General features: G+C 41.8%; 1 protein-coding gene and 1 non-coding gene across 6 annotated transcripts in view; one reads left to right on the plus strand and one right to left on the minus strand.

The window, feature by feature from the left end:
• TMEM108 (transmembrane protein 108) overlaps positions 1-18,254 on the minus strand; it is a 406,452-nt gene that overhangs the window by 61,415 nt on the left and 326,783 nt on the right. The window lies entirely within an intron of this gene.
• TRNAE-CUC lies at positions 17,992-18,064 on the plus strand. Its single transcript has one exon. It is a non-coding gene; the product is annotated as a tRNA-Glu (tRNA).

Raw genomic sequence — 18,254 nt, forward strand, 5'->3', positions numbered from 1 at the left:
ATGTATGCCTTTGACCGGCTTCCCAGCTGATGCTAGTGGTAAAGAACCTGCCTGCCAATGCAGGAGACATAAGAGACACAGGTTCAATCTCTGGATCAGGAAGATCCCCTGGAGGAGGGTACGGCAGCCCACTCCAGTATTCTTGCCTGGAGAATCCCATGGACAGAGGAGGCTGGTGGGCTACAGTCCATAGGGTTGTAAGGAGTCAGACACAACTGAAGCAACTTAGCACACACACATGCCTTTGCTGCTGCTGCTGCTGCTAAGTCGCTTCAGTCATGTCCGATTCTGTGCGACCCCACAGATGGCAGCCCACCAGGCTCCCCCATCCCTGGGATTCTCCAGGCAAGGACACTGGAGTGGGTTGCCATTTCCTTCTCCAATGCATGAAAGTGAAAGGTGAAAGTGAGGTCGCTCAGTAGTGTCCGATTCTTAGCGACCCCATGGACTGTAGCCTACCAGGCTCCTCTGTCCATGGGATTTTCCAGGCAAGAGTACTGGAGTGGGGTGCCATTGCCTTCTGCGTGAATTGCTCTTAGTATCTATTAATATAGACCATGAAGTCTTAAGGAGAATAGTTGAATGACAAGCTCAATAGATTACATAAAAAATACTTGACAGTATTTAATATCCACTCCTTAAAAAAAAAACCTCATAATTAGATTCAGAAGCATATTTCCTTAACCTAATAGCTTTTATTATATATAGTCATTTCCATTAAAACCAGGATTAAACAAAGATCCCCACTAACATCATGTTAGATTTAGTTAACCTTATTCTGGACATTCAAATCAATACAATAAAATAAAATAAAAGTAAGAATAATAATGTATAAAAAAGTAATACAAAACTATTATTCATAGAAATATTATTGTTTTCCTGAAAAATTCTAAACCATTAGAGAAAATAAGAGATATTCGTAAAGGGTATGAACTGGACATGGAACAACAGACTGGTTCCAAATAGGAAAAGGAGTACATCAAGGCTGTATATTGTTACCCTGCTTGTTTAACTTATATGCAGAGTACGCCATGAGAAATGCTGGGCTGGAAGAAGCACAAGCTGGAATCAAGATTGCTGGGAGAAATATCAATAACCTCAGATATGCAGATGACACCATCCTTATGGCAGAAAGTGAAGAGGAACTAAAAAGCCTCTTGATGAAAGTGAAAGAGGAGAGTGAAAAAGTTGGCTTAAAGCTCAAATTCAGAAAACGAAGATCATGGCATCCAGTCCCATCACTTCATGGGAAATAGATGGGGAAAGAGTGGAAACAGTTGGCTGACTTTATTTTTTTGGGCTCCAAAATCACTGCAGATGGTGACTGCAGCCATGAAATTAAAAGACACTTACTCCTTGGAAGGAAAGTTATGACCAACCTAGACAGCATATTAAAAAGTAGAGACATTACTTTGTCAACAAAGGTCCATCTAGTCAAGGCTATGGTTTTTCCAGTGGTCATGTATGGATGTGAGAGTTGGACTATAAAGAAAGCTGAGCACCGAAGAATTGATGCTTTTGAACTGTGGTGTTGGAGAAGACTCTTGAGAGTCCCTTGGACGGCAAGGAGATCCAACCAGTCCATTCTGAAGGAGATCAGTCCTGGGTGTTCATTGGAAGGACTGATGCTGAAGCTGAAACTCCAATACTTTGGCCACCTGATGCAAAGTGCTGACTCATTTGAAAAGATCCTGATGCTGGGAAAGATTGAGGGCAGGAGGAGAAGGGGACGACAGAGGATGAGATGGTTGGATGGCATCACCAACTCGATGGACATGGGTTTGGGTGGACTCCGGGAGTTGGTGATGGACAGGGAGGCCTGGCATGTTGTGGTTCATGGGGTCTCAAAGAGTCGGACATGACTGAGCGACTGAACTGGACTGAACTCTTCATAGATGAATTGACTGTAAGTGCACGGGTTTACTTCTGGGTTCTCTGTCCTGTTCCACTGATCTATGTGTCTGTTTTTGTGCCAGTGCCATAGGCTGAAATCAGAGAGCCTGACTTCTCTATTTCTGCTCTTCTTTCTCAAGATTGCTTTAGCTATTCAGGGTCTTTTGTGTTTCCGTACAAAGTTAAAATTTTTTTGCTCTAGTTCTGTGAAAAATGCCATTGGTATTTTGATAGGGATTACACTGAATCTGTAGATTGCCTTGGGTAGGATGGTCATTTTAACAATATTGATTCTTCCAGTCCAAGAATATGGTATATTTTTCCAACTGTTTGTGTCATCTTCAATATCTTTCATCATCTTATAGTTTGTGGAATATATGTCTTTTGCCTCCTTAAGCAGATTTATTCCTAGGTATTTTATTCTTTTGGATGTGATGGTAAGTGGTATTAGTTCCTTAATTTCTTTTTCTGATCGTTCATTGTTAGTATATGGAAATGCAACAAATTTCTGTATAATTTTGTTTCCTGCAACTTTACCAAACTCACTGATGAGCTCTAGTAGATTTCTGGTAGCATCTTTAGGTTTTCCTATGTATATAGTACTATGTCATCTGCAAATGGTGACAATTTTACTTCTTCCTTTTCACTTTGGATTCCTTTTATTTCTTTTTCTTCTCTGTCGTGGCTAAAACTTCTAAGACTCTATTGAATAAAAGTGAGTTAAGTGGACATCACTGTCTTGTTCCTGATCTTAGAGGAAATACTTTTAGCTTTTCACCGCTGAGTATGATGTTAGCTGTAGGTTTGTCATATATAACCTTTATTATGTTGAGATATGTTCCCTCTTGGCCCACTTTCAGTGTCTTTTAAAAATAATTTATTTCTTGGCACCAGCAGATTTTCTCAACTCAGAGTTGCCACAAACCTTAAATTTGTAAAAAATTAAATATATATAAAAAAGAAAAAAACCCCCGAAAAATATGCAAAGCACAATAAAATGAGGTATGCCTGTCAGGCATACTACAACTCCATTAGAAATTTATGCTAATTAAATTTTATGAAGTAGTTTAAAAGGCTATTTGAGTTTTGAACCAATTGTTGATTTTTCTCTATAAATGCAATACTAAAAATAAAATAAATTTATTTTAGTATGCTCCACTTGAATGTAAGTACCACCAACGTAACATATGTGTTTTGGTTTGTTCATTGGTGTGTTTCCAACATCTAGAACAGTTCCTGTAAATAGCAAGTACTTGATAAATTAAAGGAAAAATGAGTGACAGGTTGAATGAATGAAGATGCACATGTCTTGCTGACGCTGAGTTTGTTTAAAAAGACAGGAGGGGTCTACCATTTGTTAAAAGGCCCCAAATCAAAACAAAGACACTGATTGATTATGTCCTATCTAGATGGTGATGGACCTTGCTTGTGATGTAGAAAGATGGGAGTTTTTTGGACCTGGAAAGACCAGTGTGTAAACAGTGTCACCAGCGTTTGTGTGTTACTGCTGTGGACTCTTGGGTTAAAAGGAGGCATTTTGGAATCTGTTGCAACAACTAGATAACCTTCTGCCCCTATATCACCTGGTGTGCCCTCACATCCTGTGACTTCAGATGATATTTTGTCCTCTTGGCTAATTAAATCAGGTACTTAAGCTAAACTTAGAGAAAGTCTAGGTAAGTGTGTGTGTGGTGTGTATTCACATGCTTAAATGTGCACAAGTAAATGCTCTTCCAACCAATATGCAACTCAAAAAATCCAGGAAAGATATGTTGTTGAACCTTAAGGTGACAGCCTCTAAATGTAACTGTGGCAGCATGATGTATACATATTTGAGAATGAACAGAATAGCTAGAGGAAGGAGAAGGCTAAATGAAGTTGTATTAGTGATAAAAATCTCAAGAATCAGAAGAGATGTGAAATATGTAGAATTTTTGGACAAATTTCTACTAACTTTTTAATATAGCTTAGCTAATGGCACCCCACTCCAGTACTTTTGCCTAGAAAATCCCATGGACAGAGGAGCCTGGTAGACTGCAGTCCATGGGGTCGCTAGAATCGGACATGACTGAGCGACTTCACTTTCACTTTTTACTTTCATGCATTGGAGAAGGAAATGGCAGCCCACTCCAGTGTTCTTGCCTGGAGAATCCCAGGGACGGGGAAGCCTGGTGGGCTGCCATCTATGGGGTCGCACAGAGTTGGACACGACTGAAGCAACTTAGCAGCAGCAGCAGCAGTGAACCTAACAACAGAGTTTACTGAATTTAGACTCTCGGAGTAAGTGAGTGGTAGTTTCTCAGTCATGTCTGACTCTTTGTAATCCCATAGACTAAAGCCTGCCAGGCTCCTCTGTGCATGGAATTCTCCAGGCAAGAGTACTGGAGTGGGTTGCCATTTCCTTCTCCAGGGGATCTTCCCAACTCAAGGACTGAACACAGGTCTCCTGCCCTGCAGGTATTAAGAGATATTTCTAAGTATAAAGACAGGTCAACTGAAAAAGTATCAGCAGATATGTGCTTGACTTTATCTTATAATCAATAGACAATATATTAGAATATGTAATGAATCCATACAGCTTTTCCAAAGGAATACCCGAGACAGAAGTAGCCATAAAGTTATAAATGACAATTATCAATCAGATGAAATAATTTAGATGAAGCTTATCTCTCTTGAAGAGATGTGGACTGGGCAAGTGGTCAGGAAGTGTTGGGGGCCGGCGTGAGGCACTCCGCCCATGGCAAAGGTCATGATGAAGGAGGCTCGACATACGCAAAGGCGGGATCGAGCCTCAGGAGTCCCCCTGGAAATCCTCGAGCATCTACCCCCATAACCAGAGCCTGCCTACTTTACTACTTTGTGCTCTCACCTACACCTCTGACTTTACGGGGGGCTGTCCCCCACCACCTCTTTCGGAGAAGGAGTTAACTTAGAGCTCCAGTTAATAAAAACTCCTGGGCGTGATAGGAGTGTTTCAACCTACAAACTCCTCTGAAGGTTCTCTAGCCTGCCTGACAGGCTTGTCCGGCCACATGTGATTGCTCACAGCCTCCCAACCGTGAGAGGCACGAGAAGCTTTAAACCTTCTAAAAACAGGTTCTTTAGAAAAGTTAGAAAACCATTAGTATAAGTATAGTGGGCTGATTAGAAATTGTATTGGTGAAGGGTTTTTCATTTGTTGAGCCAATGTTTGTTGCTAAGTCTCCATATCCCCCGCCCTTACACACATCAATAAATATATAGAAGAAATAAGCATTAACCTTTGATATAAATCACGTTAGACCTTAGGCTAAGTAAATTCTTTCCTTAACTAAAACCCACTACACCCTCACCCTATAGGAATGTAACTTTATTTGGGTGGCGTCTGTTTTAAGAATAATCACCCCTGGAGAAATAAGTGTCCTGGTTGACTGACCGCTGTCACAAGGAGAGGGTCGTAAATTGTCAGCAGGCCCCCTGGCCAGAAGATGATGTAACACCCCTAAGACCTCTGTATACTTTTGTATGAAGCACCTGACTTTGATAAAAGTCAGGACTGCTGACCCCGTGTGACTTTTGCATAACATCTCAGTGTATAAAAGTAGACCATGGAAAATAAAGAATTGGGATCAGTTTCTCGAAATACTGGTCTCCCCATGTCTCTCTCTCTCTCACTCTGGTTGAGTCTCCATCTGGAGCGCGGAACCCACCATGCTTACTAATTATGCCTGGGCTTCTAAGATCCGACCGGGGAGGCCTCAGTGTCTCCTCTCCTTCGGGAGAACGGAAGGACGCCTGTGGCCTACATAAGTGGTGCAAACTTCTTGTCTTGAAGTTTTATTGGTCCCCCGCGTAAACCAAGCTACTCAGCCTCTTTTCTCCACTGAATTTTCCTACTGAGCTATCCTCATTCTATTACTCTTTATATCCTTAATTAACGTTTAATTAAGCAGTTGTTTCCTGACCCTCGCCTACGCCGTCTCTCCTTCGAATACCCTGGATCAGCTGGGGCTGGACCCCGGCAAGGAAGGAAATACAATGTGCTTTTAACTTTGTATGAAAAATAATCTCAGAAAAAGAGTTACAAGTAGTAGTTTTGATTTGCATTTCTCTAATAATTAGTGCTGTAGAGCATCGTTTCACGTGCCTCTTGGCCATCCATATGTCTTCTTTGGAGAAGTTTCTATTTAGGTCCTCCTTCCATTTTTTGATTGGGTTATTTGTTTTTGATATGGAGCTCCATGAGCTGTTTGTATATTTTGGAGACTATTCCTCTGTCTATTGCTTCGTTTGCAAATATTTTCTCCCATTCTGTGAACTGTCTTTTCATCTTGCTTATGGTTTCCTTTGCTGTGCAAAACCTTTTAAGTTTAATTAGGTCCCATTTGTTTATTTTTGTTTTTATTTTCATTACTCAAAAAAGATCTTGCTGTGGTTTATGTCAAAGAGTATCTTTCCTATGTTTTCCTCTAAGAGTTTTACAGTGTCCAGTCTTATATTAGGTCTTTAATCTATTTTGAGTTTATTTTTGTGTATGGTATTAGGTAGTGTTCTAATTTCATTCTTTTACATGTATTGGGTCATTTGTAGAGCTGTGGATGAACCGAGAGTCTGTCACACAGAGTGAAGTAAGTCAGAAAGAGAAAAACATATATCATATATTAACACATATATATGGAGTCTAGAAAAATGATACAGATGAGCCTATTTCCAGAGCAGGAACAGAAACACAGACATACTGAATGGACATTTGGACACGGGGTGCGGGGCAGGGAAGGGAAAGGTGGGAGGAATTGAGAGATTAGGATTGACATATATAGACTACCATGTGTAAACCAGAAAGTTAGTGGGAAACTGCTGTAGAGCACAGGAAGCTCTAGCTCAGTGTTCCATGATGACCTAGACGGGTGGGATGGGAGCAGGGTGGCAGGGAGACCCAAGAGGGAGGGGATAAATGTATACTTATAACTGATACATTTTGTTGTACAGTGCAAACTAAAACAACATTGTAAAGCAATTATACTCCAATAAAGAACAGTAGGAAGGGGGTTTATATTCAGCAGAGCCAATGGTCTGATTCTTAAGTGATGGTAAGCTTGTCAGTGATACTTTATGAAAGTGTACATACAGTTTAGCATAACCGTAAACTCTCTGGTGACATTAGTTATTTAAGATTTTTTAAATCTTTTGAAGTCATATAAATCTAGCATTTGTAGATATCAGTTGTGTGAAACTGAGGCCTGAAAAGTCTAGAAAAATGGAACTAGTAAAGAAATTTGTAAGCTGAGCTTGGTTTACATGGATGGAAGTAAGGGGGTCCTAAGATTAGGTATAAAATTTTTATGCAGCCATGTACATTTTTCTGGGAAAAGGGTATATAGTAGGGTTGGAAAACATTTTCTATAGAGGTCTAGACAGTAAATTTTTGGACTTTGTGGACCAAATGGTCTCTGCTGCAAACCAGTCAACCGAGCCCATATAGTGTGGAAGTAGCAATAGATGATATATAAAAGAATGGGTATGACGGTCATTCAATAAAACTTCATCTGCTATCATAGGAGGAGGATTGAACTGGGCCCACGAGCCATAGTTTGCTGATCCATGGTATAGTGCAGTGCTAGCCACAAGAACTCTCCACCATAATGAAAATGTCCTTTATTGGTACTGTCCAATATGGTAGCCAATCTGTGTTGTCCAATATGGTAGCCACTAAACATAATATGGCTATTGAACACTTGAAATGTAGCTAGTACTACTTGGGAGTTGAGTTTTTGATTAATTAAAATTTAAATTTAATTGCCACATATTGTCTTACCATACAGGAAGGTACAGGTCTAGAACATTCATCACAGAATTAGAGGCAATGTAAATAAGCCACAGGCTCCCAGAGAAGAGGACCTCACCCTGCAAAGAGAGGTGTTGCACACAGACAGAAATCCCTAGGGCTTTGCCATCATGGCTCATGCAGTTATTCTAACCTTACCTTGGATGAGGTCTTGATGGGTTAGTGTCAGGAACCGAGGAGGTGGTCTGGTTTTATGACAAATGCTCTGGCACTTGGAGCACTACAGGGGATAGACTCCCTTCTCCCAATTTATCTGCCTGAGATAGTTCATGAACATGACACTAATGGTCACCCACTTCCCTAGTGGTTCCTTGGTTAGAGGAACATGCTGGTGCAATGTGACCAATTAGCGGAAAGGACAGGAAGAAGACTGAATCTAGATGCTTGATAAAGGCTATAATTGAAGGGCTTTAAGGTTAGTTCCTCCTCCTCCCCCATCTTTAGAAAGTATTGAAACACACCAGAACCTGGCTGTATATTTAATTCTGGGGCCAAAAGCATTTCCCAAACAGGCTGATGACCATGTACCAGAAGGATCTTGTTCTAGCCCTGCTGCATCTGCCCACCTCTAGGGAGTGTCCAAGTTGCGATGGAGGTCTCTGGTCTCTGGGCCTCACTATTGGTATCTTTTGCCACATATTCCAACTCTTTCATCATTTCCTGTTTGCTGAACGTGGTAACCATCCTCCAGAGCTGGTGGGAATGAGATGTATTGATTCACATTTGGTACCTGGATTCCAAGAAGCTCTCTCTTGTCAGCTTTTGGCATGGCTACAGTGGGAGTCGCACAGAGATGTCTCCAGATATTCAGCATCCCCCTTAGACAGAATTACTCCTAGTGACTCTCTAACCTAGGTTGGATCTGTGGCATCCTCAAACCTCTAAAACATGAGATGATTCAGGGGAGAAACCATTTTCCTCTTATACACTGCCTTCCCAATATAAAAAATGGCTATTTCAGTAGCAAATTGGACACCTCAGCCCCCTCTAAAGATTCTGACTTATCTAGGCAGATCAATTCAAGGGCCTCAGCCACATGTTTCAGTATGTATTTGTAACACAAACTGACTTCTAGTCTGGGCTCTCTGTTCTTCAGACTTCCCTACCCTCCATCACCAGAATTCCCCTGACAAGTATTAATAAGATTCCTTCCTCTAATTCTTGAGATTTAATTAGGTTTGTCCCCAGGGAAATGCGTGCATCATGGAACACAGGGGGCCATGCTTCTAGGGAAACCAGAAGAGAAAGAAATGATAATCAATATGGGTCCCTGGGGGGCTCTGTGGATATGTAGCTTGCAGTCTATAAATGGCACTGATATAGCAGCTAAGGGAAGATTCCACATGTCTTCTGCTCCCAGGGGGTTCTAACAGATGAAGAAAGGCAATATTTTGACTGTTTAATCCACACTGCAGTCTGCACTGGATGTTTTGTTGTTGGTTTTAGGAAAGAGAGTCATTTGTCTGGTTTCTCTGCCTCTATTAGAATGTTCCATCAGAGGAATGTTTCATTAGGATGGTAAATTGCCTCATAAAATATTCAGCACTGGGAGAGACCTATTAAGTCTGGATCAAATCCATAACCAGGAGTTTTTTTATTCCAGCATTATTTTTTTCAGTACTGAGACATTTGATGACAGTCAGTATCCCCAAATAAGGCAACCACCCACAGTGAATGTCAGTATCTTTCTTAGTAAAATGTCTTGGTAGCCTGCAGCCTGATTTCTTTTCCTGTGATTGCTTCCATATCTTCGGACTAAGGGATATGGGTACAACTTTTTACCTTTTATCACAGATAAACATAAATCTATGTAAAAGTAGGCAAAAGAGTATTAGGAAACTTCCATGTGCCAACAAGTATCAACTCCTGGCCAGTCCTGCTTATCTAATCCCCCACCCACTTCCCTCCTTTCTTGCATTGCTATGAGGTAAATTTCCGAACACTGTATAATGATAACTGCTTTTTAGGGATCTCTTTTATTCCCCTTGCCTGATATGTTACGTTGTCTACTTCTCACCTCTAATGTTTTGCTATTTTGAAGTGAATTACAAATATCATACTTTTCAGGGATCCGTTTCTTTACCCAGCCTGATATGTTATAAAGTTATTTGTTTATTACTTTTAATAAACTGAATACATTTAAAAAACAGAAGCAACCTGTCAGCAGAGAAAGCATGATTCAGAATCCAGTCCACAAAGCAAGCTCCATTCTCTAGAATGGGCTAAATGTAGTTGGAAGACACAGTACTGTATTTAATCTTAGCAAAAGCCACAGCAACAACAGCAAAAAAGAAAAACACAAGGTCTACTCTATCTGATGAGATACTTTCCTATAAAACCAGGTGGTTCTACTGCCCAAGGTTTTCACCAATGTCATTCTAGAAAAGAACTTTTCCAAGAAAACTAACTATAAGCCACATATCAATATAACATCTGTCTCTTTGTCCCTCTCTCTCTCACACACTCTTGCACTTGGACATGGTTTCCCCTGACTAACCTTTCCTGACAGAGACTTTAAGCTTAGAAGTCAGCTTCCTTCCCCACTGCACCCCGCCCCCGCCTCCCATATCCCTGTGGGGTCTCCTGGCCCAGCTGCTCTCCAGAGCAACACAGATACACACGTGGCAAGGCAGGGAAGTGGAGCTGGCCAAGAGAAAGTTTCTCATCAAAAGGCAACTTCAGTTCAGTTCAGTTCAGTTGCTCAGTCGTGTCCGACTCTTTGCGACCCCATGAATCGTAGCATGCCAGGCCTCCCTGTCCATCACCAACTCCCGGAGTTTACCCAAAGTCATGTCCATTGAGTCGGTGATGCCATCCAGCCATTTCATCCTCTGTCGTCCCCTTCTCCTCTTGCCCCCAATCCCTCCCAGCATCAGGGTCTTTTCCATGAGTCAACTCTTTGCATGAGGTGGCCAAAGTATTGGAGTTTCAGCTTCAGCATCAGTCCTTCCAGTGAACACCCAGGACTGATCTCCTTGAGGATGGACTGGTTGGATCTCTTGTCTTCATGAAAAGAATTGTGTGTACCCAACACTTTTCAGGGCAGGCAAATAGCTGTGTTTATGACATTATTAATGTTCCTTTCTCTCCTTGCCATTGTTGTGATTGTTTCTTTTCAAAGCAAAAGTTCCAGGTACAAAGGATGGAAAGAAAAAGAAACCCAAATTGCATCTCCCCCAGCATCAAGTTCCTTTTTATGGGGAACTTTAATCTTCTTTCTGTGGAGGGAATGGAACCACACACTGCCCTATAACCTTCTCCCAGAAAAGGTAATAGGTCACAGCCTGGAAGCATGTTTAATTAGAAATTAACCACTCTCTCTCAGAGATTTTGAGATTACTGCCGCTGTGTGTGTAGTTTTTGGTGGGGTTGAACAGAGGGCCCAGGATCTTCACTTCCTGTGCTTGTGAGCTGTGATAAGCATTATTTGAATTTTATCTTTGCTTTAAAAGACAACAATAAATAAAAATGGAGGGTAACCAAGCAAAGGAAAGGGAAAATAAAATCTCCCTATGTGGTTAGCACAGCTGCCCAGACTTGAAGCTGCAGAGTGAGGGAGCGATTGGAAGAAGAGCTTCCACCACTTCCAGCATTTTCCTCCTCTTTTTTCCCTGGAGCTTTTCTGTGAGGCCTTGTGATCCTGTCTACAGAGACAAGACCCAGAAAAGCTCTGCCAGTCACTGCTAGGCTGTCACGGGCTCTAGGCATTGATGAACTCACACGTCACCTGCTTAGAGAATATTTATCTTCCTCAGCAAAGAGCCCAACCTCATTTCCCAGATTCCTTCTCTGGTTTTAATTACACAGACCTGGAACATGTTCCAAGACATCAGGCAACAGTGGGGCTGTTAATTTTTTAAAAGGAGATGCTTTCCTGCCCCCGCACAATGTGCTTAGATTGAATAATGTTTTTTTTTTTCCACCCACAAAATACTATTAATAGTGTTGTCATATATACTCCAAGATTCTCTCACTTAATACATTTTCAAACACTTATTTACTACCTAATATACTCTGGACAACAGACTAGATTATGAAAATGGTTAAAACAGTCATGACACTCTTAGGCAGCTCAAGGAGGGTAGGTAGGGGACATATAGGTAAATAAATAAACAAACAGCCTCAAAATCTGACAAGGGTTAAAACAGAGGTATGGGTTTAACACAGTGAGACTAGAAAGTGAGGTCTTAGATCATCTCTAACCACCACCCTTCTTTCTTCCTTCCTCCCATCCCCTGACTATTTCGGGAACCTGTGGCATAGTAGGTGCAGAGTGGTGTTCGGCATTCAGTCCTACGTTACATGTGCCCTGCTACAGTCTTGGGCACTAAAACACACTGTGGCTTCCTCTGTCCACTGCTCTGCAAGCGTGGACTGGCTCTCTGTGCTATTGTGAGACAGCCTGACAGCAGGAGGTGAGGAGGGTAGGGCAGGATTAGGAAAAACCAACCACTGCTCTATGCCTGGAAATACTGGTAACACTGTTCTTACTTGCTTGAGTAGAAACCAGAATCCCTCTTCTTCTCACAGGGCCATAGAGGGAAGAAGACACCTGCTGACTCAGTCTGGGCACTGCAGACAGTAAGCATGCAGTAGGAGAAGGCAATGGCACCCAACTCCAGTACTCTTGTCTGGAAAATCCCATGGATGGAGAAGCCTGGAAGGCTGCAGTCCATGGGGTCGCTCAGAGTTGGATGTGACTGAGTGACTTCCTTTTCACTTTTTATTTTTATGCATTGGAGAAGGAAATGGCAACCCATTCCAGTGTTCTTGCTTGGAGAATCCCAGGGATGGGGGAGCCTGGTGGGCTGCCGTCTATGGGGTCACACAGAGTCGGACACGACTGAAGCGACTTAGCAGGTAGCAGGAGCTCACACGGTTGTGTTAATTGTAGAAAAAGGAAAAACTGATCAAATTATAGGGACTTTTATTGAGCTCTACCAGATTTTTAACTACAAGTGATGAGCTCAGAGATTTTGGTACCAACATCCCTTTATTCCCTCGTGGTCAGGAGTCATGGCATGATCTTAGGCACAAATGATTGATCCTCTATTACATACACATCACCTCATGATGTTAGGCTCCCAAATGCAAAATGATAGCAATCCCCATTTAGGGAAGCATACATCTAGCTTCAGTTCTGAATGTGGTTCCAAATCCCCTCTGGACCACTAAATGTTCCTAGATGCCAACTAGAGAGCAGACAGATGAATGGAACTAAACTGAAAATCCCCCAAAGTTAAAAAAATGAGTCTACAAAGGTGGTTTGGGGAAAGAATAGAAAGGAGGAATTTCAACAAATAGTACTGGGACAATCAGTTAAACATTTAGAAAAAAATGATGTATATCTGGACTTCATGCTGTCCACCTGTTACGCCCGCCTCCCTCTTGCCTTCCCTTCTTCCTTCACTGAACCTCACTGCTCTTCTTTTCATAACTTTCTTGGCTCTTTGCCTTTGCTTGTCCTGACAGACTTTAGAATCATTTTGATCTCCACCCCAAACACATCTACAGCAGTAGGCCTGGCCTCTGCTCTTTCCTTTTAGAAGGGTGGGATCCCTGCTCCTGAGCTTCTGAGATGAAGTAGTGTGGTGGGGCAGAGATGTGTGTGCTCACCCAGAGCTGACCCTGACACCTCTTTGGAGAGGCAGCACCTCTTTAAATGGTTCAAAGGAAGCAACAGCCCTAGGGGCCCTTCTGCCGATGGACATTTGCCAGGAGGACTCCTATCACTAGTTAAGATTCACCGGGCATCCACCTGGGATGCAGAGTTGACTGTATCTGGAGGGTGGCCTTGAGGACTGCCTAACATGCAGCCAGGCCCACGGTGGCCACCTTCCTCAGACAGCCCATTTGGAAAACTAGCACTTCCATGCTTCTGTCTTTTTTTTTTTTTATTTTTTTTATTTTAATTTAATTTTATTTTTTAAACTTTACATAATTGTATTAGTTTTGCCAAATATCAAAATGAATCCGCCACAGGTATACATGTGTTCCCCATCCTGAACCCTCCTCCCTCCTCCCTCCCCACACCAACTAGCACTTCCATGCTTCTGTATTTTTAATGACCCTGGTACCATAACGCCCAAGCTAGAGAACCTGAATAACCAACAAAAAATCTTAACATGGTCTCAAAATGTGGTTCGTTTCAAAGAAGGCCCAGTGCTCTGACAATATGAACTGGAGTTATTTTTCCTCTTGACTCTTGGCGCTAGTTGGAGTCATGCATTATAAAAACAAACCCCTTCCTCTAGGTGACTGGCATTTCCCTTCTGAGCAGGAACACAGAGCACTCACTCAGCAGCTCTGTGCAAAGTGGACAAAGACACTCTTCCTTCAGGCAGATGTCCTGCACTCGGGTGAACAGCTGAGCCCAGCCAGGTGCTCTTGTGCAGTGACAAGCCTGTGTGGCTGTACCTGGTGACTCTGCTGCTGAGGCGCCCACATTCACAGACACATCTAGTTACACTTGTTCATTCACTATCAAGAAAGCACCTGAGGGCAGTGGGAAACTAACACTTCCCGAGCACCAACTATGCACTGGGCATTGATTGTCTTCTGTTAAATCTTCTAGGTGGGCTTCATTATGGCTATTTCACAGATAAGATTAAAAGCTTTGCCAATGGCTCTGTGGTAGGTAAGTGATAGATATAGAATTAAAACCCAGGACTTTCTGATGCCAAAGCCATGTTCTTCCCACCTTACTATCTTGGGAACACAGAGAAGCACAAGACGGGCTCCTTCTCTCAGGGGGAATGGTCTAAAGTGGGAAAAAGAAGATCCAGAAAATGTGAGTCACTCCCCTTATAGAGACCACTTCTCCCCCTATTCATTAATTGCTGGGTCTAAGCTGACTAGGAATTTGAGAGCCCATCTTCTTGGGAGGGATCTTCAGGGTTGATATTATTCTATTGTTTAATGCTATTCCATTTGATCATCACAACTCCCCAAGGCTCAGCAAGGTGAAGGGCTTTGCTCTAGGTCTGCAGCTCCTAAAAGTAAGGCCAGACTTCTTTTCATTATACCACATCACCCCCTTGTTCCTTGGGTGAGATGACCCATGAGCTGGTTGCAGAAAAGTCACAGCCCCAAGACAGGGTAGTATACCATGGGGAGGAAGTCCAACATTTAGCCAGCTCTGGCAGGTGGTCAGTGCAACCAATTCCACATTCACCATGGCAGGGGTGTTTGGTTTGACTTTTTATTGTGGAAAAATTTAAGCATATACAGAACTAAAGAGAATAGTATAACAAACTGCTACAATGGTGATCAACACATGGTCAGTCTTACTTATTTATGATCCCTCCAATACATCATTCTTTTTAAAAAATTAATTACTTTAATTAGAGAATAATTACTTTACAATATTGTGATGCTTTTTTGCCATACATCAACATGAATCGGCCACAGGTATACATGTGTTCTCCTCAATCTGAACCCCCCTCTCCACTCCCACCCCACCCTATCCCTCTGGGTTGTCTCAGAGCTTTGAAACATGGCTTTGAAACATGTATATTACCATTTGTAAAACAGATGACCAGTGCAAGTTCAAATACATTACTCTAAAGTAAACTCAGGCATCATATCATTCCCTCTGGCAATACGTAAGCATGTACCTTTAAATTTACTCATTTAAAAAATTACTCTTTTATCACACCTGAAAAAATAAAAATAATTCTTCAATATTATCAAATACCCTGCTAGTATTCAAATTCCTGAATGCATGTCATTGATTTTATTTTATTATTATTTTTTTATTTTTAATTTTTTTTTAATTTTATTTTATTTTTAAACTTTACATAATTGTATTAGTTTTGCCAAATATCAAAGTGAATCCACCACAGGTATACATGTGTTCCCCATCCTGAACCCTCCTCCCTCCTCCCTCCCCACACCATCCCTCTGGGTCGTCCCAGTGCACCAGCCCCAAGGATCCAGTATCGTGCATCGAACCTGGACTGGCAACTCGTTTCATACATGATATTTTACATGTTTCAATGCCATTCTCCCAAATCTTCCCACCCTCTCCCTCTCCCACAGTGTCCATAAGACTGTTCTATACATCAGTGTCTCTTTTGCTGTCTCGTACACAGGGTTATTGTTACCATCTTTCTAAATTCCATATATATGCGTTAGTATACTGTATTGGTGTTTTTCTTTCTGGCTTACTTCACTCTGTATAATAGGCTCCAGTTTCATCCACCTCATTAGAACTGATTCAAATGTATTCTTTTTAATGGCTGAGTAATACTCCATTGTGTATATGTACCACAGCTTTCTTATCCATTCATCTGCTGATGGACATCTAGGTTGCTTCCATGTCCTGGCTATTATAAACAGTGCTGCGATGAACATTGGGGTACTCGTGTCTTTTTCCCTTCTGGTTTCCTCAGTGTGTATGCCCAGCAGTGGGATTGCTGGATCATAAGGCAGTTCTATTTCCAGTTTTTTAAGGAATCTCCACACTGTTCTCCACAGTGGCTGTACTAGTTTGCATTCCCACCAACAGTGTAAGAGGGTTCCCTTTTCTCCACACCCTCTCCAGCATTTATTACTTGTAGACTTTTGGATCGCAGCCATTCTGACTGGCGTGAAATGGTACCTCATAGTGGTTTTGATTTGCATTTCTCTGATAATGAGTGATGTTGAGCATCTTTTCATGTGTTTGTTAGCCATCTGTATGTCTTCTTTGGAGAAATGTCTATTTAGTTCTTTGGCCCATTTTTTTGATTGGGTCATTTATTTTTCTGGAGTTGAGCTGTAGGAGTTGCTTGTATATTCTCGAGATTAGTTGTTTGTCAGTCATTGATTTTAAATAGTTTATACGGTCAATCCATATAAACTATTTAAAATCAATGACATGCATTCAGGAATTTGAACACTAGCAAGGTATTTGATAATATTGAAGAATTATTTTTATTTTTTCAGGATGCTCGGGGCTGGTGCACTGGGATGACCCAGAGGGATGGTATGGGGAGGGAGGTGGGACGGGGGTTCAGGAAGGAGAATGCGTGTACACCTGTGGCAGATTCATGTTGATATATGGCAAAACCAATACAATATTGTAAAGTAATTAGCCTCCAATTAAAATAAATAAACTCATATAAAAAAACTGCAGAGCAGTTTCTTAAAAAAAAAAAAAATAGTTTATACGAATAAAGGTCTAAATGAGGTCCAAGCTTTTAAACTGGTTGTTTCTTAAGTCACTTTTAATTTATAGGTTTCCTTCCCACTCTTTTCCCTGTATTAATCTACTGAACAAACCAGACAACTTTTCCTGTGGTCAGACCCACATTCTGGATTTTGCTGAGTGCATCTACATCTGGGAAAGGTTTTTAAGGGTGAAGAGTGAGGCGCTAGTAAGAACGTGGCCAGGTGGAGTGAAAGGTGACACACTCTGGACTCAGACAGACGTGGGTTTAAATCCTCAAACTGGAATTATATAATCTTTATTTTCCATTTTTTAGCCTATAAAATGGTCTTGAAAAATGACAGTGCCTACAAAGTGGTGAATGTTAAAGAGGGAACTGTACAAGTCTGTAATACCCTCAAAGTGTTAAACAGTTCTCCCCATTTCCCTCCCATCTGCCATCACCGGAGAGGGGGCACCAATGAGGCCACTAATGGGAGTGCCCCACTAGAGCAGAAGCTCCCTCTGGGTGAGGTGTGGCTTTGTTTTCCTGGCACAAGAGAACATGACTTGGTGAATCACTTTGCAAGGTTGAAATCCAACCTTTTTCTTAATTTCCCTTGTGTTGCATACCAAAGTGCCTCCACTGACCACAGCTGTGAGGTGACAATGATCCTGGTCTGGCTGCACCACTCAATCACTGGAGAAAAGGAGATCCAGGGAGTAAGGTGCCTGGCTGGAGCCCCCATCTCCACTCTGGAAACCAATCCTTTCCTGAAATCAGGGCCTCTGGCACATTTCTCCCCTTTCCAAGCTGAAGCACCACCCTTCAACACATCTACTCCCCTTTCAGGCCTTAGATTTCTTCATTGCATGTATCCCCATCTAACACACCATATGTTTTGCTTATTTATTCCTATTTATTAATCTTTCCCTAATAGACTGTCAGCATCACAGGGCAGGAACTTGGCTGTTTTGTTTGCTGTTGTGTCCCCGACTCCTAGAATGGTGTCTGGCACACAGAAGCCACTCAATTCATACCTGCTAGATTAAACCATGTTGGAAAAAAGCCTTTTCAGTTGCTATTTGGGGGCATCCACACCAAATAACATTTCTAACCAAGAAGACATTATAAGCAGAGAATTTCCTGGTGGTCCAGTGGTTAGGAATTGGCATTCTCACTACCAGGGGCCCAGGTTCGATCCCTGGTCAGGGAATTAAGATCCTGTAAGCTATGTGGTGTGGCCAATAAATAAATAGGCTTTAAAAAAAGGTTATGAGCAATTACTATTTGTTAATGCTCTTCAGGTTTCTATTCTGCTTATTTTCAAAGTTTGGCTTGATGTTTATGTTCTTGCTTATAATTTATGTTCTGTTTCCAACCTCTTATTTACTAAGCCATCTGGG

This window comes from Bubalus bubalis, chromosome 1 (assembly GCF_019923935.1).
Source record: "Bubalus bubalis isolate 160015118507 breed Murrah chromosome 1, NDDB_SH_1, whole genome shotgun sequence".
In the NCBI taxonomy this organism is placed as follows: Eukaryota; Metazoa; Chordata; class Mammalia; order Artiodactyla; family Bovidae; genus Bubalus; species Bubalus bubalis.